Source organism: Jaculus jaculus (assembly GCF_020740685.1).
Source record: "Jaculus jaculus isolate mJacJac1 chromosome Y unlocalized genomic scaffold, mJacJac1.mat.Y.cur SUPER_Y_unloc_2, whole genome shotgun sequence".
NCBI classification, from domain to species: domain Eukaryota; kingdom Metazoa; phylum Chordata; class Mammalia; order Rodentia; family Dipodidae; genus Jaculus; species Jaculus jaculus.
The window spans coordinates 2,494,455-2,517,334 of record NW_025423387.1 but is presented as its reverse complement, the minus strand read 5'-3'; the positions used below and the strand labels follow the sequence as shown (position 1 = coordinate 2,517,334).

The 22,880-nt window shown below is 37.9% G+C and overlaps 2 pseudogenes; both read left to right on the top strand.

Moving 5' to 3' along the window:
• Positions 1 to 753: 753 nt before the first annotated feature.
• LOC123457183 lies at positions 754 to 1,339 on the top strand (annotated as a pseudogene).
• A 94-nt stretch (positions 1,340 to 1,433) lies between these two features.
• On the top strand, positions 1,434 to 22,240 carry LOC123457182 (annotated as a pseudogene).
• The last annotated feature ends 640 nt before the right edge of the window (positions 22,241 to 22,880 follow it).

The window sequence follows — 22,880 nt, the reverse complement described above, 5'->3', positions numbered from 1 at the left end:
CAGATACCTGGCTGTCACTGTAGTTCTGTGCCAATGTTTCATGGATACTGGACCTAGGCAACCCCTACTCCAAGATAGGTACCATGTTATATGCCCAGAAGAAAAAAAAAATGCCATACATTGGCCAGCTGACACAAGTGACAATCCCTAAAAGGACAACTTCAGAGAGTTCAATACCTTCTCTAAGGACAACTATCCCTCTCCCGGGTGTATGCAGAAGGACTATGTCAGCACAGAGATACATGCTGGAGCTTAGGTCTATCCCTCTGCCTGGTGTATACAGAAGCACTACATAAGCACACCACAAAGATACATACTGGCATTTGGGTCTATCCCTCTCCTGGGTGTATACAGAAGGATTAGGTCAGTACATGACAGAGATACATGCTGGAGCTTAGGTCTATATAGAAAGACTATGTCAGGAAACCATAGAGATCCATGCTGGAGTTTGGGTCTATCCCTCTCCTGGGTATACACAGATGGACTATGTCAGCACACCACAGAGATACATGCTGGAGCTTGGGTCTATCCCAGACATTTTTTAATTGTTAAAGGTTAATATACAAATTCAGAGTGCTAAAATTGTTAAGTTTTATGACTACTTGTAGTATTAAATTTTTTCTCCTACTTAAGAACACCAAAGAGGCCTGGCGGGCATGCTGAGAGTGCGGCGCTCATCTCGGCTCACTCTCGGAAGTCAGTGGGTGACCGTGGTGGTGGCTGCGGGTCCCAGAGGAGGAAATACGTGAAAAAATGGCTCTGCATCCATTCCTTGAAAATTTGAAGGTAGATAAAGTGATTATGTCTCAAAGTGATTCAGGCTCAAAATGCCTTCTCTGCCAACTCAGCAATTCTGACAGAAGGTTCTGTTCCCATCACTCTAGGTGGAAATCTCTATCTTAAACTGTATCCAGAGCTCTCCCAATATATGGGACTGAGTTTAAATGATGAACAAATACATGAAAATTCGGCCATGGTCCCTGGAGCACCAGGTCAGGGGTTGGTAGCAAGACCTTCCAGTGTGAACTATATAGCATCACCAGTACCAGATAATGATGTCAGAATTCGTAGGACGGAAATTAAGCAAGGGATTCATGAAGTCATTTTGTGTAAAGACCAAGATGGAAAAATTGGACTGAGGCTTAAGTCCATTGATAATGGTGTATTTGTTCAGCTAGTCCAGGTGAATTCTCTAGCCTCACTGGTTGGTCTGAGGTTTGGTGACCAAGCGCTTCAGATCAATGGTGACAACTGTGCAGGCTGGAGCTCTGATAAAGCACGCAAGGTGCTCAAGTAGGCTTCTGGAGAGAACAAGATTATCTTGAAGGAACAAAGGTAAAATTTAAAGTTTTCTGGTAGCGAAGCCCAAAAGTTTACCACCTCGTACTGTGTCACTCAGGCATATTGTAAATTGAAGGGACCAAACTCACACCATGATGGGCTTGAGTAAGGTACCACTCTAACTAGGCCTAAGTTTCAGTTTCCCAGAAAGTAAGGCAGGACTTCTGGAAAGGACCTGCCCTGACATGTGGCTGGGAAGATAGCCGCCCAGAGGCTGAGTCAGTTCCTGGAAATGCCCAGCATGTCCCTTTCGTGCCTTCTGCCCCAATCAATCAGAGATGCACAACTGTAACTGCTGCCTGCGTAGCCAATCATTTAAAAAATTACCTAACCCATCTGAAATTTCCCTAGACCTAGCCTGCCAAAACCTCAGGACCAATCAAAAATATGCAAGTACAGTTACTTTTCAAATTAGCCAATGACTAAGCCAGCCCAAATTCCTCTAGCTGTGCTTAAAAGATCCTGGGAGCTCCTCTCAAGGTCACCATTTTTCATGAATGGTTGACCCCCACATGCTGGCTGATTCTGCAGAATAAATGCTCTTTGGTTTTACATACTATTTGAGGCTGGGGTCTTTCTTCAGTGATTCTAGGACCCTTACATAAAGAATTTACTATGGGCCAAGGAAAAGATTCCAGAAGGAAGACCAGAAAAATGCAAACAAATGATAAGAAAGTAATTGTTTATGTTTGAGGATGGGTATAAAAACCATGCCAGTTCATTTATGGGAGGAAAACAGGATTAAAATTTGAAATAGTGAAAAATAAAAATTGGAGAAGGGCTTACCTGGTTAAAAAGAGCCTAAAGTGATTGCATTATGTAAGAGGAAAATAAAGGTATTTATTAATCTCTGTTTTATGTAACAATAGCAAAATAATGCCTTGAAAATTACAGGATGTATTATTTCAAATAAGTTGTGGGTGGCAATGATATAGGAAAAAGAAAAAATATATATATATACACAATTGAAAAGAATCTTCTGTAATAAGTCTTTGACATTTCAGCTCCCTTTTTTTGTTAGTCCCCCCATCCCCCCAGGTAAGGTCTTGGTCTAGCCCAAGCTGGCCAAGAATTCACTATGTAGCCTTGTGCTGGCCTTGAACTCTTGGTGATCCTCCACATACCTCTGCCTCCTGAGTACTGGGATGTAAGACATGCGTCACCAAGCCCAACTTAGCTCTGCTTCCTTCCTTCCTTCCTTCCTTCCTTCCTTCCTTCCTTCCTTCCTTCCTTCCTTCCTTCCTTCCTTTCTTTTTGTAAGCCATGCTTGTTCATAGTAAATAGTGGTTTAGAATTGTTTAATGTGTGTATTTTATGTAGAATTAAACCCTGGGCCTCATACAAGGTAGGCAAGTACTCTCCCAGTAAGCTGTGGTCTCTAGCTTTTCAGTAGCCTCCATACCTTGTAGCTAGAATTTTGGGTCTATGCCACTAGGCCCAAATTCATGGGAGCTTATTTTACACCTCCTAAATTGTCCCTTCTTTCTCTTTTGATGTCATCATTTCCCCCTCCTATTATACAGGTGTTCTGTAGGTAGATCAGCAACTAAGAGGTCATGAATACCATGGCCACTTTGTGCTTGACACAATACATTTCATTATATTACAACGTGACAGCATTAAAAAACACTCCTCCTTTTCCTTTGGACTTTACATTCTTTCTGCCACCTCTTCCACAATGATCTCTGACTGAGCCTTGAGTCCCATTAGTTGTCAATAAGGTACATGTACAAAAAGTCTATTGAATTAGACAAGTACTAACAAAACTTTAAAACAGTCTACTGAAAATAAATATAAAAGCTGGAGCAATGGCTTAGTAGTTAAGGTGCTTGCCTGCTAAGCATAAGAACTTGGAAATGATGGCCCATTACCTATGTAAATTAGATATACATGATCTGGAGTTTGTTTGCAGTTGCTAGAGAACATAGTGTACCGATTCTCATTCATCCATATTCTCTCCCTGTAAATAACTAAAAAATTAAAACAAAAAAATAAGAGATAAAGAGATGGTTTAGCAGCTGAGACATTTGTTCAAAGGACATAGGTTTGAGTCCCAGGAACCCACCTAAGCCAGATATACAAGGTGGTGAATGAATATGGATTTTGCAATGGCTGGAGCCCTGTTACACTCCTTATTGAAAAGAATACTTCCATTGTAAGTTAGTATTTGTATAAGTTATTTATTCAGCCATCTCCAGAGATGCCAACACCCAGACGTCCTCAGCTTCCACCAGCCAAGGCTATGTTACACCTGAAGGCAAAATCATTCCTAACACTGTTTCTGCTAGTGGAATTGATGTTAGGGTATTGTTTTCATATTTCATTTACATTTTAAAATATTTAATGAAGTGCTGGAGAGATGGCTTAACAGTCAGATGGAGAGATGGCTTAGTAGTTAATGTGCTTGTCTGAAAAGCCTAATGACCCAGGTTTGATTGCCAGAACTCATGTAAGCCAGATGCACCAGGCTGCACATGCATCTGGAGTTTGTTTGCACTGTCTGGAGGCCCTTGTGCACCACCTATTCTTTATTAAAAAATAAAAGCATTATATAAATGTATCTCACTGTTATATAGATAAATATTACTTTAAGAAAACATGCACATATATTGAGCTCTATTAAAATGTGTGCTGAAAGCTGAAGTGATGGCTTAATGTTTGAAACCTGTGAAGCCTAAGAATGGACAGACTGCAACAACTTCTGAGACTCCAAATTCAGACATCTGGAGAGAGGCCAGCACCCAGACGTACTCAGCTGCCACAAGCCAAGACTGTTTTACCTGAAGGCAAAATCATGCCAAACATGGTTTCTGTTGGCAGAATTGATGTTAGGGTATTGTATTCATATTTCATTTACATTTTAAATTGTGTTGTGAAGGGCTGGAGAGATGGCTTAGGAGCTAAGGCGCTTGCTTGTCTGCAAACCTTAAGGACACAAGTTCAATTCCCTAGCACCCATGTAAGCCAGATACACAGGTGGTGCATGCAGTGTTGTGACATATTCTCCCTCTCCCTTCCTCTCTCTCTCTGTCTCTCTCTCTCTCTCTGTCTCTCTCTCTCTCTCTCTCTCTGTCTCTCTCTGTCTCTCTCATATGTTCTCTCTCCAGTAAATAAATAAAATACTAAAAATATGTTGTGCAGCCAGGAACAGTGGTATACATTTGTACTAGCCACTTGGAAAAAGTTTGTGACTAATGGTATTTGAGCTTTGCTGACAATCTAAGGGTTTTTTAAATTTTTTTAAAAATTTCATAAACATTTATACCCTGGTATGGTGGCACACACCTTTAATACCTGCATTCAGGAGGCAGAGGTAGAGGGATCACCATGAGTTCAAGGCCACCCTGAACCTATAACATGAATTCCAGGTCAGCCTAGGATAGAGTGAGACCCTAACCTACCTTAAAATCATATAGATTTATAATGGATTCTGTGTTTAAAACCAATAGAACTAAAAATACCCTTAAGTAACTGCTATAGGTAGTTTGAAGATGACTTAGGGAAGATAATTTTCTCTTGTTTTCTTTTTAAATTTTCATTAGCATTTTCCATGATTATAAAAAAAATATCACCTCCCCATCACAATCATTGTACTTACATATAAACAACATCAACCTATTAAGTACCCTCCCTTCCTTTATCTTCCCTTTATGTCTCCTTTTTAACTTACTGGCCTCTGCTACTAAGTATTTTCATTCTCACGCAGAAGCCCAGTCATCTGTAGCTAGGATCCACATATGAGAGAGAACATGTGGCGCTTGGCTTTCTGGGCCTGGGTGACCTCACTTAGTATAATCCTTTCCAGGTCCATCCATTTTTCTGCAAATTTCATAACTTCATTTTTCTTTACTGCTGAGTAGAACTACATTGTATAAATGTGCCACATGGGAAGATAATTTTCACATCATCAATTCTATCTTTACAGTAGACTTAAAAATATTAACTAATTTCATTTCGTTGATGGAAGAAACTGAAATCAGGGGCATCTTTGACAGATTTGGCTCAGCAAAGGTGGTGAAGATAATCAATGATAGCTATGGTTTGGCCAAATTCTTAAAATCCTGAACTACAGGATGAGAGAGTATACTGGTACTCAAACTGGCATTTGAATCCTTGGTATGAAATGTATTGCTTTGCTAATGTATTTTGTGGATAAAAAATTTGTCAACTTTTGGGCTGGTGAAATGGCTTAGTGGTTTAATAGCCTAAGGTATTTGCCTGCAAAGCCTAAGGACCCTGGTTCGATTCGCCAGTACCCACATAAGCCACATGCACAAGGGGTGCATGCATCTGGAGTTCATTAGCAGTAGCTAAAGATCATGGTGCACCTATTCTCTCTCTCAGATAAATAAATAAATTATTTACAAAAAAGGTGTTAACTTTTATTTAATTTTTTAAATTTGTATTTCAATATTTCCTACCTTTATTTTGATGCAAAAAGTAGATTATTAAAAAATGTTTTTTCCCTACATTACATTAACTTAAGTTTTAGCTGTCTTTGTTTTGAAATAAGTTAGATTCAGCTTCATAGATTAGGTATTCTTGTTAATGACTGAGTCACTCATGCTACCTTAGTCTTAGCACTATGCAGTGACATTTAGAGAAGATCTGTTAATGTAGATCTGAAATATTTATCACAGCATATTCATCCTTTATTGTCTCTCCATTATTTTATAGACTGCTACATTATGTAAACCATGTGCTATGTGGTTGTGGTTTTATATTTCATTTGTTTGTTTTTATAGCTATGGATTTGTGTCACTTATAACTACATGGATGTGCAGGAGATAGTAGAAGTAAGTAATAGTCTTGTGGAGAACTCAACTTATTTACTTGATGCAATGTTTATAGACTTGCATCCTGAATATGCAGTCTTGCATAAAATACAGAGAAAGATACTGTTGCAGTCAGGTTTGCATTGCTGGCCAAAAGCAAAACCAAAAGGAGCTTGTGGGGGAAAAAATATTTTGGTTTACAGGCTCCAGAGAAAGCCCCATGTTGGCAGGGGATAACAATGGCATGAGCAGAGGGTGGACATCACTCCCTTGCCAACATAAGGTGGATTATAGCAACATGAGACTGTGCCAAACACTGGCAAGGAACACTGGCTATAATAAACATAAAACCTGCCCCCAACAATACACTGCTTCCAGGAGGGGTTAATTCCCAAATCTTAGTCAGCTGGGAACCTAGCATTCAGAACATTTGTCACAACCTGCTTATTTGGGATTCTCTAGGTTCAAGAGCTACAGACCACAATTAGAGAGAGTACAAATTACACTCAGAACTTCTTGACATTTTGATACAGGGTAAGTAAAGTAGTTTTTATGATAACACATTTTGGTGTGAGAAAGTTATAGCCTTTTTCTGATACAGGAACTTTAGAGAAATTTGCAGCATTTACCCCAATATTGAAGTAAGACTTAAAATTGTACTTTTGTTATTGTTTTGTTTTTAGTAACAGATGAATTTTCATGGTAAAAGCTGAAACTGAGGGCTGGAGAGATGGCTTAGCAGTTAAGGCATATGCCTGCAAAGCCTAAGTATGCAGGTTCGATTGTCCATGTCCCATGCAAGCCACATGCACATAGTGGCACACGCATCTGGAGTTTGTTTGCAGTGTCTAGAGTCCCTGGCATGTCCATGCTCACTCACTCTGTCTCTTTCTCTGTCTCTAATAAGTGAATAAATAAAAATAAATCGAAAACAAAAGCTGAAACTGGGCCCTGCAATCAGGAAACAAAATTTATGTGAGTTAAAAAAAATTGCTGTTATTGTTATTGTCATTTTCAAGGAACTACAAATGGATTTTCTTCTTTCTACTTTGTTAAAAGGTGCTCATCATGTGCAGCCATGTCCTTTGATATTTAATCCTCCTCCACCACCATTTCAGAGTGTTGGGAGTAGTCCAAACACTGAAAATAACATGCAGCCTCCAGCCATGTTGAATCATCCTATTATTCAGTATGTTCAGTTAAGAATTGCCTCTACTGTTCATTGGCTGATTGTAGTCATCATGCCCTCTGAAATTAAACCCACAATTTATGTAATGAATTGTATGTATTTAAATTATGTTTCTCTTGTAACTGTGTGTGTGAGTGTGTGTGTGTGTGTGTGTGTGTGTGTGTGTGTGTGTGTATCTAGCAAAAAAAAAAAATGAAGTGTGGGTATTTTGGCTCATAGTTTTTGAGTGTTTATCATGGTGGTGAATTCATGTCAGCAGGTGGGCTAGGCATCTGGTCACATTGCAGCTACAATTAAGAAACAGAAAAGGATAAATGATGGTGTTTTGCTCACTTTTTATTAAATTCAAAAGCCTTGCCCATGAAATGTTGTCACCTCCATATAGGGTGATTGTTCCTAACTCAATAAACCTAATCTAGAAAATCCTTCACAGATATGCCCAGAGATTCATCTTCTTCTAGGTAACCAGATCTTGTAAACTGGAAAACAGTATTAACCATCACAATTCTACCCCTTGTCAATTTAACACTCCACCATACCACTTTTGAGCCACAACTTTCTACCTTTGTTACATAGGCTCATGGTAGTGTTCATACAAAATGCATTCAGGGGCTGGAGAAATAGCTCAGTTCAGCAGTTAAGACACTTGCCAGCAAAAGCCCAACAACTCAAGTTCAGTTCCCAAGTACCCACATAAAGCCAGATGCACAAAATGTTGCATGTGTCTAGAATTCATTTGCAACAGCTAGAAAACCTATATAATATAAATTATAAATTTATCATAGTGTACTTGTTAAATTAAGTGTACCTAAAATTAAAGGAAAAATATACCTAGTCTAGAATTTAGACCTCTGTACTATTTAGACATAAAGGAGTATTTTTAACTAGGTAACAACTTTGACTAGAACTGTGTTATTGATCAAAGGGGAAATTTTATCAATGGCAGATTAAAAACTGCCCCCTTCTAAGACCATCTCTCTAATAGGACTAGAAATACCTATCTATTGCAACAGGTGTCAAACCACTATCTTTTAATTTCATTGGATGCCAGATCATAAAGAAGAGGGGAGAGGGTTATATATGGAAGTAGCAAGGAAAATAACAACAGATGTTAGACACACTTCAACATTGTCTTATCTCCATCTTTGTAAAAATGTATAGGTATATTTAAATTTTTTTCACTTTTTGTTTAAAATGGCACTGCAGTGGCCTGCTGGAGAAGAAATAAGTTATTTATACCTCTAGTAAAATGAATTAAACATATATATATATATATATATATATATATATATATATATATATATATATATATATATATACTTCCTATTCATAATTTAAAAGTATTTTCTTAGCCAAGTGTGGTAGCGTACACTTTTTAACCACAGCACTTGGAGGCTGAGGTACAAGGATTGCTATTAGTTTGAGGACAGCCTGAGACTACATAGTGAATTCTAGGTCACCTTGGCCAGACTGAGACAATACCTAAAAAAATATATTTTCTTATTTATTTTGAAACTCTGTGTATGTCTACAAATATTTCAAATTCCTGATGTATGGCTCATTTGGCCTGACTGGCAAAATATAAGGCTTGCAGCTTACACTGTTGAGCATCCTCACTGGTGATTTCTCTCTCCCCCATTGAACTGTATGCAGCATGCCTTTTTCTACCTTTCTGTCACCTGGTCTACATGGAGAAGGTTATCAGCTCAGTTCCAGCAGGATTTTTCAGTGGCCTTGCAGCCCAAGTATGTGGAGTGTTCAATAAGGTCTTACAATCTCTTCCTGGTGGGAAACCAAGGGCCTCAGCTCTGGCCTGTAATGTTTTGGGGGCATCAGGGACCTCCCTGACCAATAACTCACTGGAAGGTATCTCATCCCTGGCACTGAAAATTTTCTAGTAACAATCTATGGCTCCTGAGTGTTCCATTGTCCAAAAAAGTAGGTATCCATATAATTTGTTTATATCCTTTTAGACTTTGATTAGCCCACCCTCCCTCCACCTTTCCTTTACTCAGTCTCTTCCCCTGATCTCACTTGGGCTTTTTCACCCCCATTAATCTATTCTTCTACTTACATATATACAATGCCATCCTATTAAGTACCCCCTCCTTTCCTTTCTCTTCCCTTTATAACTCTTTTCTAGCTTACTGGTCCTTGCTACTGAATTTTCTTCCTACTCACACAGAAATCCAATCATCTGTAGCTAGGATCCACATATGAGAGAGAACATGCAACGTTTGGCTTTCTGGGCCAAACCTTTTATTATTTTTTTTAAGAGTGCACTACTGAATTTCAGCTATTGATTTTATAAGTATTTCTCAATTTAACTGAACTTCAACATAACTTACATTTTATTTTTTTGTTCATTTTTTAAATTTATTTTATTTAAGAGTTACAGAGAGAGGGGGGGCAGATAGAGAGAATGGGCATGCCAGGGCCTCCAGCCTCTGCAAACGAACTCCAGATGCATGTGCCGCTTTGTGCATCTGGCTAACGTGGGTCCTGGGAAATCAAACCTCAAGCCGGAGTCCTCAGGCTTCACAGGCAAGTGCTTAACCGCTAACCCATCTCTCCAGCCCACATAACTTAAATTTTAGAAACATTTTTCTTTATAAATTTATATTTACTTATTATTTATTTATTTATTTATTTATTTATTTGAGAGCGACAGACACAGAGAGATAGACAGATAGAGGGGGAGAGAGAGAAGGGGAGTGCCAGGGCTTCCAGCCTCTGCAAACAAACTCCAGATGCGTGCACCCCCTTGTGCATCTGGCTAACGTGGGACCTGGGGAACCGAGCCTCGAACCGGGGTCCTTAGGCTTCAGAGGCAAGCGCTTAACCGCTAAGCCATCTCTCCAGCCCAGAAACATTTTTCTTTAAAAGTTTGATATCAGCCCAACAATTTGAGGAATAAACTACCTAGAAATGTACTTGTGTATGTTGTTAATTTATCATTTAGTGAAGTTGATCCAGGAGTTGAAGTTTTGCCAAATGATTGCTTGGTGCATGAAGCTACTCCAGCCTCTGGAAACACCCCACAAAAGGCAGGTACCTAATTTTGCTTATAGATTTTTACCTTTTTAAAAATTTATTTGCTAAGCTTTAATAGTGGCCATTTCAAAAGAAGGCATATTTTCCCAGTTTTAAAATGGATGTCATATACTGTAGAGCTTGCAAAAGTAACACTCAGCAATCAATGTAAAGATAATTAAATTTAGGATGCCCACAAACTTTTAATGTCTTGTACAGACAGTTTCTGATTCAGCTATTCTATCTTTGCTTCCAATTTCATTGCATTTTGTTATTTCTTAATACATAAGATAATATTGAATGTGGCAAACCCTATAATATTGAGTGTGGCAAACCCTAAAGTTACTATGGAATCAATATGATTTGGCAGAATTCTATCATCAGATTTCTGCAAGAAATTTTACCTTTGAGAAAGTAGTGTGGATTATATCTACCTTGTCCTCTACATTTTAAACATTTACTTAATTAAATAATATATAGTGGTATTCTTTCTGTGATGACATTAACTCTCAAGAATGATAGTAATTACTCAAGACTAGACAAAATCCTCTGTTTTAATTATTTTAAAAAATAAGGTGTGATGGTACATACCTGTAATTCCAGCACTTGGAGGCAGGTGGAGACAGTCTGGACACCTTGAGACCCTGTGTCTGTGTGTCTTTCTCTCACAGACACATACACACATGTAGCCTGCAGTGAAACTATGCCATCAGATTTTTGTTATGAATAGTTTTTTCTTGAAGGATTAAAGTTAATAGTATTTTAAATTAAAATACATGAAAGCAAAATAATAATTTTACTAAATTTAACTTTTTAACCAAGCTTTCTCACTGAGGGAGAAAATGTATATACTAAATGATAATGTAATAAGACTTACAGTGTACATACAAGTTCTTTAGAAGTGAGTGTGTATGTTGGACAAACTTTGAAAAAAACCATTAACGATGAATAAAAATACTAGTCTTTAGATTAAGTAAGCACCTGTGTTTCAGAAATGTGTGAACCAAAGCATACAGATGCTGGAGTCCTGTCTGTTCAACCCAGTGAACAGAGTAAGAAATGCTCACATTGCTAAGGATAAGTTGAAGGTATAAAACTAATGTGCAGGATAAAACATGTATGTGTGGGCTTTCAAACATCTTTTTTCCCCTGTGGCATACAAATTTTGGGGGTATTTACAGCATTTAATGGGAGAGTTGACAGTTGACTGTATCTCAATGGGAGTGTTGACATTTGGCTGTAACCCAGTAAACCACTGTGTTTTTATGTTTTATGCAATACTGCTCGAGGCTGATCAGAAATTAGTAAAGCATGAAACCTAGCAGAAGCTTATAATACAGAGAGTTTATGAGAGAAGACAGGGTTACAACAATAGTTTGGCCAAATAGTAAAAGAAAATTCTAGAAGGCAGAACCCAATGCATTGATAGTAAGGAACTACTCAGGATAGTAATACAGTTGAACAATGTAGGGATGACAAAGAGACAAAGTTGAAGTGATTGCAAAGAAAAGAGCAGAAAGAAATGGAAGTTTACTTAGCATTGGTAAGGTACTGTTTGATCTTGTGCTACCTACCTTGGATTAGTCCCATTTCTTTTTTTTTTTTTTTTCCCTTTGTTTTTCAAGGTAGGGTCTCACTGTAGCCCAGTGTGACCTGGGATTCACTATGTAGTCTTAGGGTGGCCTTGAACTCACGGTGATCCTCCTACCTCTGCCTCTGAGTGCTGGGATTAAAGGGGTGTGTCACCATGCCCAGCTTCCCATTTCTTACTAGGACTCGTGTCACTTGCATTTTTGCAGAGATTGGTTATGGAGCTAGCATATTGCACATGATAAATACTTGTTTTGCTGCTGAGCAGTCCCCTCATCCTTAAGACTTCTATTTGTGTCTGTGTAAGATGAGGGTGCACACAATCAAAGATCTTGGGAACAATCAGTTGGTCAGTCCATTGGGTGAAAATATTGTTTGTTCAAGGAAGAGTTTTTACAGTAGCATGTTAACATAGGTAGGCAATGTGGATACCATACATCTTACCCACTTAAAATTATTTAATCCAATAATTTTCAGTATATTCACAGAGTCGTGCAACCCTAACCGCTATTAAGTTTAGGATATTTCAGTCACCTCAGAAACAACCTCCCTATCAATTTACAGTCCATCCATTTTCTCACAAATACTATAGCCTTAGACAGCCAAAAATTTATGTATGTAAAGTATTTTATTTTTCCACACATCTCATATAAATTATACAGTGTTTAGGCTTTTGGTGCCTGGTCTCTCACTTAACATAGTATTTTCAAGGTTTACCAGTATATCATTTCTTTTTACTTACAACTATGCCATATTTTGCTTACCTACATATCCGTTCATAGACATTTGGATTGTTTCTATGTTGTGGTTATTATGACTAAAGGAATATTCATGTTCAAAGTTATTGTGTGTACATATAGTTTTATTAGAATGAAACTAGAGAAGCATTTGGTAATTGTGTTTAACCTTTGGGGAAATGCCAAGATTTATCCAAAATGACCACATCATTTTACATTGAGAAACTAGTTTTTTTTTTTTTTTTTTTTTAATTTAATTTAGTAGTTTTCTTTTCAATAAATACAGGCTGTTTGGTATCATTGTTTAGGCTCATCTGTGATCTACCCCTTCCCATTAGACCCTCCTTGTTAATGAAAATGGGTCGTGCATTGTGGCGTTAGCCCCCAGTTATTGGTATGATAAATGTCTCTGCAAATCATGACCCAACATGTGACACTGACATTCTTTCCGCCCCCTCTTCCGCAAAATTTCCCTGAGCCATGTTGGGTTCATTTTTGGTCTGCTTCAGTGCTGAGGTGTTGGGGGCCTCTGAGGCTCTGGCTCTCTGATTTGGTAGGAGTTGATTTTTCTCTGCATTGGTTTCCTTCTCCGTTGTGCTGGTATCCAGGTCACAGGAAAACATCACCCTTTCTTGTTTCACCAATTGTCCTTAGTTTGAGTTGGGCGCCTTTTGAGGTATGCTGGGGCAGCTCTCTCCTTAGGATCTGCATCTATCTGAAAATCAGAAGCAGATTCTCCAATGGAGAGTAAGTTAACACCCGGAAAATTGAGATAACACTTACTTGTTTGATAGACAGTTTGATAGGTGTAGACCCTCTTATACCCCGTGATTGATGGCAGCTTGATATTGTAGGATGGGCTTGTGTTTGGGTATGGTTCTGACTTGTTTCCCAGCTCCAGATATGGGTCTCGTACCACTGAGGGTATCAGTTAGCCAAATCAAGAGAAGTTGGTTCCTCACCATGGCTGTGTGCTACTATTGCACTTGTGTGGGCATCACACCAGGTTATTTGTTGCTAATTGGGTTAGACAATGAGTTGCTTGGACAGATCTTGGTCGTTTCCCCAGTCACCTATGTAGCGCCTTCTGGCACTAGACACATTGACTGTATGGGGACTGACTCTCTCCTGGCTTCCAGCCATGCCATTCCATTTTAAGTGTAAGCTGCGTATGGAGTCTTCAGCAATAGGGTCTTAACACTGACCTCTGGTGGGTCATCAAGTACTGACAGAAGTCTGTCATTCCTTAGGAAACCTTGTAGGTTTCTCTGATCAAAAGCTCATTGTGGATGATAGCCCCATGCTGGTAGTGGGGGTTATAGGTCAGTGTCCACTAAGAAATTGAGGAAGAACACAACTGATATACAAGAGTTAGAGAGGAGAGAGATAGAGGGGAGAGGGGGAGAGGGAGGGAGGGAAGATGTAGAAGATATAGGTTAGTCTTGATCCTACCCTCTCCAGTGTCTTGTGGTTCAGGTGTTTCCTGTAAGAATCTAGTGAAGGTTCAGCTATTTGGTCTGTCTTTTAGGAAGTAGAATTTTATGGTACCATTGCCGTTTTGGTCCAGATTACAGTTTTCCACCCTTCGATGCCCTCCCCGCCCTCCCATCCATCCTATTGTCTAGTCCATGAGGTGCTTGCTGGGTAAGTAAGGTATCTTGGGTAGATTCAGTTTAGGTGTTATAGATGAGTGAGACTATGTGTCTATTTTTTTTCTGTGATTGGGTAAGTTCGCTGAGAATGATCTGTTCCAGGTTCAACCATTTTTTTCTCAAATTTCTTTATTTCATTTTTTCTTTCTGCTGTATAGAATTCCATTGTGTAGATATACCACATCTTTGTTATCCATTCTTCTAATGATGGACATCTGGGTTGATTCCAGCTTTTAGCTATTAGAAATTGAGCCGCTACAAACATGGTTGAGCAAATCTCTCTGGCCTTTGGTTTGAAGGTTTTAGGGTAGATGCCCAGTAAGGGAATAACTGGGTCTGTTGGTTTCTCTATAGTCAGCTTCTTCAGGAGTCTCCATATTGCTTTCCAAAGTGGTTGTACCATCCTGCATTCCCACCAACAGTGAATGAGTGTCCCTGCTTCTCCACATCCTCGCCAGCATTTATTTTCATTTGACTTTTTGATGTTGGCTATCCTTATTGGGGTAAGGTGGAATCTCATAGTTGTTTCAATTTGCATTTATCTGATGTTTAGGGATGATGAACATTTTCTTAAGTGTTTGTTTGCCATTTGTATCTCTTCCTCTGTGAATTACCTGTTCAACTCTGCACCCCATTTTGTGAGTGGAGTGCTTGTCTTCTTATTGCTTAGATTTTTGAGTTCTTTGTAAATTCCAGAGATAAGGCCTCTATCAGTTGGATAACCTGCAAATATTTTCTCCCATTCTGTGGGTATTCTATTGGCTCTGCTTATTATATGCTTGTCTATAAAGAAACTCTACAACTTCATATGATCCCAATGGTTGAGTGACTGTTTAAGAACTTGAGCCACTGGGGTTTTGTTCAGGAAGTCTTTTTCCATTCCTATATCATGGAAAGTACTTCCTAAATTTTCCTCCAGTAGTTTTCACGTTTCTGGTCTTATGTTGAGGTCGTTGATCCATTTGGATTTGAGTGTAGTGCATGGTGAAATGTGTGGATCAAGTTTTAGTTTCCTGCATGTGGTTATCCAGTTTGTCCAGCACCATTTGTTGAAGATGCTGTCTTTTTACCAGTCTATATTCTTTGGGCCTTTGTCGAATATCAAGTAGCTATAGTTGCTTGACCCAAAATCCGGGTCCTCAAGTCTATTCCATTGGTCTATACTCCTGTTTTTATGCAAGTACCATGCTGCTTTCATTACTATGGCTTTGTAATATAGCTTTACATCAGGTATGGTAATGCCACCAGAGGTATTCCGTTTGCTGAGGATATGTTTGGATATGTGAGGCCTTCTGCCTTTCCATATGAAATTTGAGATCATTTTTTCTATCTCTGTGAAAACACTGTAGGGATTTTAATTGGAATTTCATTAAATCTATATATTGCCTTTGGTAGGATTGTCATCTTCACAATGTTAATTCTGCCTATCCAGGAGCATAGGAGGTCTTTCCATCTTTTCAAGTCCTCCTCAATTTATTTTTTGTGAGTTTTTATATTTTAGTTGTATAGATCTTTTACTTCTTGGTTAATGTTATTCCAAGGTTTTTTTTTTTTTCTGCTATTGAAAATGGGACTATGTCCTTTATTTCTTTTTCTGTGTCTTTGTCATTTGCATACAGAAATGCTACCGATTTTTGTGCATTGATTTTGTATCCTGCTACTTTGCTATAGGAGTTAATCACCTTCAGGAGTTTTGGGATGGAGTCTCTCGGGTCTCTTACATATACAATCATGTCATGAGCGAATAGAGCTAACTTAACTTCTTCCTTTCCAAATTGTATCCCTTTTATTTCCTTCTCCTGCCTTATTGCTTGGGCTAGGACTTCCAGAACTATATTGAAAAGCAGAGGTGAGAGAGGACATCCCTGTCTTGTTCCTGATCTCAATGGGAATTCCTCCAGTCTCTCTCCATTAAGTATTATTTGGGCCTTTGGAGCTTTGTATGTTGCCTTTATTATGTTAAGATATGTACCAACTATGCCGATTCTCTCCAATGTTTTCATCATGAAGTGATGTTGTATCTTGTCAAAGGCCTTTTCTGCATCTATCAAAATGATCATGTGGTTTTTATGTTTAAGCTTGTTTATGTGGTGTATTACATTCACATATTTTCGTATGTTGAACAACCCTTGTGTTCCTGGGATAAATCCCACTTGGTCAAGGTGGATAATGCTTTTGATGTGTTGTTGGATTCAGCTTGCGAGTATTTTGTTGAGAATCTTTGCGTCTATGTTCATTAGGGAAATAGGCTGAATGTTTTCTTTTCTTGTGGCATCTCTGCCTGGTTTGGGGATTAGGGTGATACTAGCTTCATAGAAGGAGTTGGGTAGCTTTCCCTGTTCTTCAATTGTGTGGCACAGTTTTAGGAAGATTGGTTTGATTTCTTCCATGAAGGTTTGATAAAATTCGGCTGGGAATCCATCTGGTCCTGGACTCTTCTTTTTTGGGAGGTTTTTTATTACTTTTTCACTTTCGGTGAGTGTGATGGGTTCATTGAGGTGGTTGATCTGCTCTGAGTTTAGCTTTGGTAGATGATATGCGTCCAGGAATTTATCTATCTCCTCCACATTTTCTAGTTTTGTGGAGTAGAGGTTTTTGAAATAAGTCCTGATGATTCTGCCGATTTCACTCATGTCTGTTGTGATCTCTCCTTCTTCATTTTGAATTTTGTTAATTTGGAGTCTCTCCTTTTCTGCTTGATCAAATTGGCCAGAGGTTTGTCAATCTTGTTTATTTTTTCAAAGAACCAGCTCTGTGTTGTCAATTGCCTTAATTGTTTCCTTGGTTTCCAATTCATTAATTTCTGCTCTAATTTTAATTATTTCTTTCCTTCTGGAGCTCATTGGGTTGGATTTTTTTGTTTTTCCAATGCCTTTAGGTGGATGGTTAGGCTATTGATTTGGGATCTTTCTGTCTTTTTTATGAAGGCATTGAGTGCTATGAATTTTCCCCTGAGGACTGCCTTCATTGTGGCCCACAAGTTTTGGTATGATGTGTTCTCATTGTCATTCAATTCCAGGAATTTTGCAATTTCATTTTTTATTTCATCCACTATCCATTTATTGTTTAAGTGTGTGCTATTCAGTTTCCAGTGGCCATTGGGGTTCTTGTTGGTTTTTTTTTGTTGTTGTTGTTGTTGATTTCTAGCAATATAGCATTATGATATGATATCATGCAGGGAATTCTGTCGATTTTCCTAAATATGTGGAGGCAGTCTTTGTGACCCAGTATATGGTCTATTTTAGAGAACGTTCCATGGACTGCTGAGAAGAATGTGTAGTCTGTGCATTTGGGATGGAAAGTTCTGTAGATGTCTGTTAGTTCTAAGTGCTCTATGGTTTTGTTGAGCTCTCTTACTTCCCTGTTGAGCTTCAATTTGGATGATCTGTCTATTACTGATAATGGTGTGTTAAAGTCCCCAGCTATGATGGTGTTGGTGGTTATTTCTGTTTTATTGTCAAGTAGGTTTTGTTTTATGAACTGTGGTGCCCCTGTGTTTGGTGCATACATATTTATGATTGTAATATCCTCCTGATGGATTGTTCCCTAGATAAGTATGAAGTAGCCTTCTTTGTCTTTTTTGATTGTTTTTGGTTTGAAGTCAACTTTATCTGATATTAATATAGCTACACCGGCTTGTTTCTTATTCCCATTTGCTTGGAATATTGTTTTCCACCCTTTCACACTGAGGAGGTTTCTGTCTTTAGTGGTAAGGTGGGTTTCTTGAAGGCAGCAGATTGAGGGGTCTAATTTTTTGATCCACCCTGTTAGCCTGTGTCCCTTGATGGGTGAATTAAGGCCATTAATGTTTAGGGTGATGACTGTGAGATTTGATTTGATCCCTGTCATGTTGCGGTGGTAGAGGTGTGTTGGCATTTCCATGGAATTTGAAATTTTTTCTGTCTACTCTGGTTTTGGTTGCTGTGATCTGCTTCTTGTAGGCATTTGTATTTGCTTATTTGTTTCTTCTCTGTGGATAATTTCCTGGAATACTTTCTGTAGGTTTGGTTTTGTGTTCATATAATTGTAAAGCTGAGTTTTGTCATGGAAAGTTTTCCTTTCACTATCTATTATAAGGGAGACTTTTGCCGGGTAGAGTAGTTTGGATTGGAAGCCATAGTTTCTTAACGTTTGGAGAGTTTCATTCCAGGCCCTTCTAGCTTTCAAGATTTCCTTTGAGAAATCTGAAGTAATTCTGATGGGCTTTCCTTTGAAAGTGGTGTGCTGTTTTTCCCTAGCTGCTTTTAGTATTTTTTCCTTGGTGTCAATGTTTAACGTCTTAATGATAATATGTCTTGGGGAGTTTCTCCTTTGGTCTAGTCTGTTAGGAGTTCTGTTTGCTTCTTGTATCCTGATGGGGCTTTCTTTTAAGAGACGGGGGAAGTTTTCTTCAATTATTGTGTTAAGTAAGTTCTCCATGCCTTTGGTCTGTAATTCTTCTCCTGGTATTCCAAAGATTCTGATATTAGGATGGTTAAAGTGTATTCCACAATTTTCTCATGTTCTGTTCACAGGAACTTTGCACATTTTCAAGGAAGTGTATGTATGCAGTTGCTGGTTGAGGCTAAATGAATCTAACTCTGAGACTGAAGCAATGGCTTAGCAGTTGAAATGTTTGCCTGTAAAGCCTAAGAAAACGTTTGATTCTTTAAGGTCCCACATAAGCCAGGCACACAAGGTGATGCATGTGCTCATATCCACAAAGGGGCACATGTCATACTGTAGCCAATTACCTTGGCTAAGACCCTGGTGTGCCAATTTTCTCTCTCTCTCTCTCCCTCTCTCTCTCTCTCTCTCGCTCCATCTCTCTCTCTTGCTTGCTATCTCTTATACAAAGGCCAGTCTGTTGAGCTTGTGTAAAAAAAGAAAGAAAGAGAGACAAATATTTAATTATCAGCGGGAATATTTCTTCACTTGTATATCTGAAATTACAAAGTCTATTTCTCAAAGAGGGCACTTTGTACACTTGCATTTGAAGATTTTTGTTAAGGCAATTAAGTGCATCAGGTACCTCCAACACTTACTGTTCAGACACTACTAAGTCCATTTCTAAATGAATGGCAATCATTTACTTGCTCTTCAAATCTACTAAGGCTATTTTTGACTGAATCAAAAACTCCACTTACTACTCCAAGTCAGTTAAAGATATTCAAGGAGTTTTACTATGTATTCATTTATGTTCATCAAAGTTATTGACATACAAATGCCTTTTGTCATAGTTCTTATTGCTTATGATTGTGTCATAATAATGGTGAACTTGTTTATTTAAAGGTTATTACACTGTTTATATCTTTTTGATGTTTTAGAGTGAATTATGTAAAATACGTTCGTTTTTTGAGGGAGGGATAGAAATAGGCACAAAGAGTGTCTGAGAAGGAGGGAATGGGTGAATGAGTGTCCCAGGGATTTCAGTCAGTGTGAACAAACTTTAGGGACTTGCACCCCTTCCTGGCACATGATTAAAGTTTTTTGCTTCTGTTACTCTGCATCTGGTGTCATAAGATCTGGATATTCAAACATGTGTCCCTAGGCTTTGCAAGGAAGCACCTTAACCACTAAGTCATCTCTCTAGCCCAAAATTATGTTCTTTTGAAATAATTTTCTATGTTTCAGCAGTGAAGAAAACTTTTACTTGTTTTTGTTTCAAAAAGGATTTTCTTTAGCTAGTTCAATCTTGTTAACTTTAAAAGAGTCTCTACAGTTTCCTCATTCTTATCCTTAATAAGCTATTTTAAGACATTTGCATTTACTGATAGTGTCCATTAAGTCATTTTTCTTATAAAACTAACAGTTTGGTAAGTGGCTTTTTATATTAATAAAGATCTCATGTTTTCACGATGTTTATCACAATGAAGTTCTTATTATATCATTTATTTGTGTCTCCTTATTTTCATAGTTAGACATTCTTTTGTTTTGAGCATGTTATAAGAGAATAAAGCTTGGCTTGACATTTAGGACCATTTGTTAATTTCTACACTGATCTATATGTCTGTCTCACTACTGTATTTGTGTCCGTTGCCAGCCTTTTCAGAAGCATTGGCTAGGAGAGCTAGGGAAGCTTGTTAAATGGAACTTTTATTTGTGTGTCCTGTTGTGTGGGTTGGCATACATGCACTGTTTCCTCGTGTATATAAATGCAATAGAGCAAACTAGTGGTGTTTTCAGCAGCAATATAGGGTTTTGTTTTCTTTTAGTGACAGTGAATTATACAATTAGATAGACGGGCTGTCTATTGAGCCAAGGAATTTCTCCTCTGTCAGCACCTTAGCAGTGAGAAAACTGGGATGTGTGGAGCCACATGGTTTTTACACACATGCATACAGTTACGTTTTCTTTCTTTGCAGCCCACGAACAATATGGAATCTAATGGGTTTCTACACTTTTAAGAATGTTTATTTCAGGTTGGAGCAATGGCTTAGTGGCTAAGAAATTGTCTGTGCAGCCTACAGAGCCCTGTTCGAGGCTCAATTCACCAGGACCCACATTGACCAGGTGTATGAGGGGACTCATACATCTGGGGTTAGTTTGCAGTGGCTGGGGGCCCTGGCGTGCCCATTCTCTCTCTCTCTCTCCCTCTTTCTCTCTCTGTCTGTCACTCTCAAATTAATAAATAAAAATATTTTTTAAAAAAAGAATGTTTATTTCTTTGATAAACACTTCATTAAATATATATATATATATATATATATATATATATATATATATATATATATATATATATATATCCTGGGCCTAATTCTTGTTTGGTAATTTTTTATTTTGGGCATAAAATAACAGTTTTCATAAATCAACTTTAAAAAGTTTTTAACTTCATTGTTCATTGTATCTTAAGATTTTTATTGAATGTGATTTTAATCTTAAAAAAATTCTGTATAATCATGATATGTGAAGAAACCAATGTAGATGTCTACATACTTAATTTTATCATAGGTGGGAAGATATTGGCCACTTCTATTTACATCTCAAGAATGTTTTCCATTCTGCTTTTGAAAATCAATTAAATATATGTGAAATATGAAGTAAGAAATCAACCGTCCTTGGTGAGTTATCTTTAGTTTTGTTTTTGGATTTTGGAGGTTGACTACCTCTAGCCGAAGCTGACCTGGAATTCACTATGTAGGCAATACTGGCCTTGAACTCATGATGATCTCCTGTCTCTACCTCCCAAGTGCTGGGATTGGAGACATGCAAACCACATCCAGCTTTGAGGGGTTTTTTTGTTTGTTTGTTTGTTTGTTTTTTGAGGTAGGGTCTCCCTTTAGCCCAGTCTAACCTGGAATTCAGGCTGGCCTTGAAGTCATGGCAATCATCCTACCTCTGCCTTCTCAAGTTCCCCACCACACCTGGCAGAGTTATCTTTTTTGAATGCAGCAACATGCTAAGTATTAACCTCTTTGTCATATAATCCACACACTTCCTCATTTTCATAGAAAAATGTGACAAAACACAGATAATACTATTTATTCAAAAATCGGCATATTTTTCTACTTCAAAACTGACTTTATTTTATCACCTACTTTTCCACCAACAAATATGACATTTCCAAAACAAGAAGGCAAAGTAAAATATATTCAAATTCTGACAAAGACTCTAAGGTGGGGCCTGTACATCTATGTTGCAAAACTAGATTTCTTTATTCAGAACACATTGACAGGTGCACGAAACCAAGCCATTTAATCACAGAAAGGGTAGTAACACTAAAGATTACACACACACACACACACACACATATTCAAAGCAATGGGAAGTACATGTACATGTCAGAGTGGGTGAAGAATCAGAAATACTCATAAAGATGAGAGTACAATCAGGAATAAAATATGATTACAAGTCTGTTTTGTTTTTTTTTTGATTCTGGTTCCAGACAACCAGTTGGTGCAGAAGCACCATGAATCTTCTTATAACCTGCAGAATTATAAGTGATCATTATTTATATGGGTGTGAGGTGATATTGCAAACATCATCAGTGCCAGGGTATAAGGAAATCATATGGATGTTGCTTGAAATGGGTGGGAATGAATGAATGAATAAATTCTCACAAATAACAACTCAAATAAATGGACACTGATTTATGGATATCAAGTATATTTATACTGGTATATTTTACAGTATCTACTACTTCAGATGACTTTTCTTGTCATGATAGAAGTGTGAGATCCCATGTATATAGTGATGTCCCAAACTCACACTAATTAGATGCACATCCAGGCCACACATGGCAATAATGAGTCTCATTGAGATATTGTAGATATGCTGTCCGTGTGATTTCAGCATTCCCAAAAGAATTCAAATGCTTAACAATCATATTTCAGATTTCATTTTCTTACTAAATTTATTAATTTTTGCTTCAGTTAAAGAAACTCAGTATTTACCCTGGACTAATTGAATATTATGGGAATTTAAAATATTGCACTAATACATTCTTTATTTCATGCTTTTGTACTAATAGTTTTTGTTTTACTGATTTGAATTGACTTCACATGGTATTGAAGTTGAACATTTCAAGAGTAATGAGGGCCATATTCCTACTTACACAGTCAATATCTCCATTTAGGACAGGTGT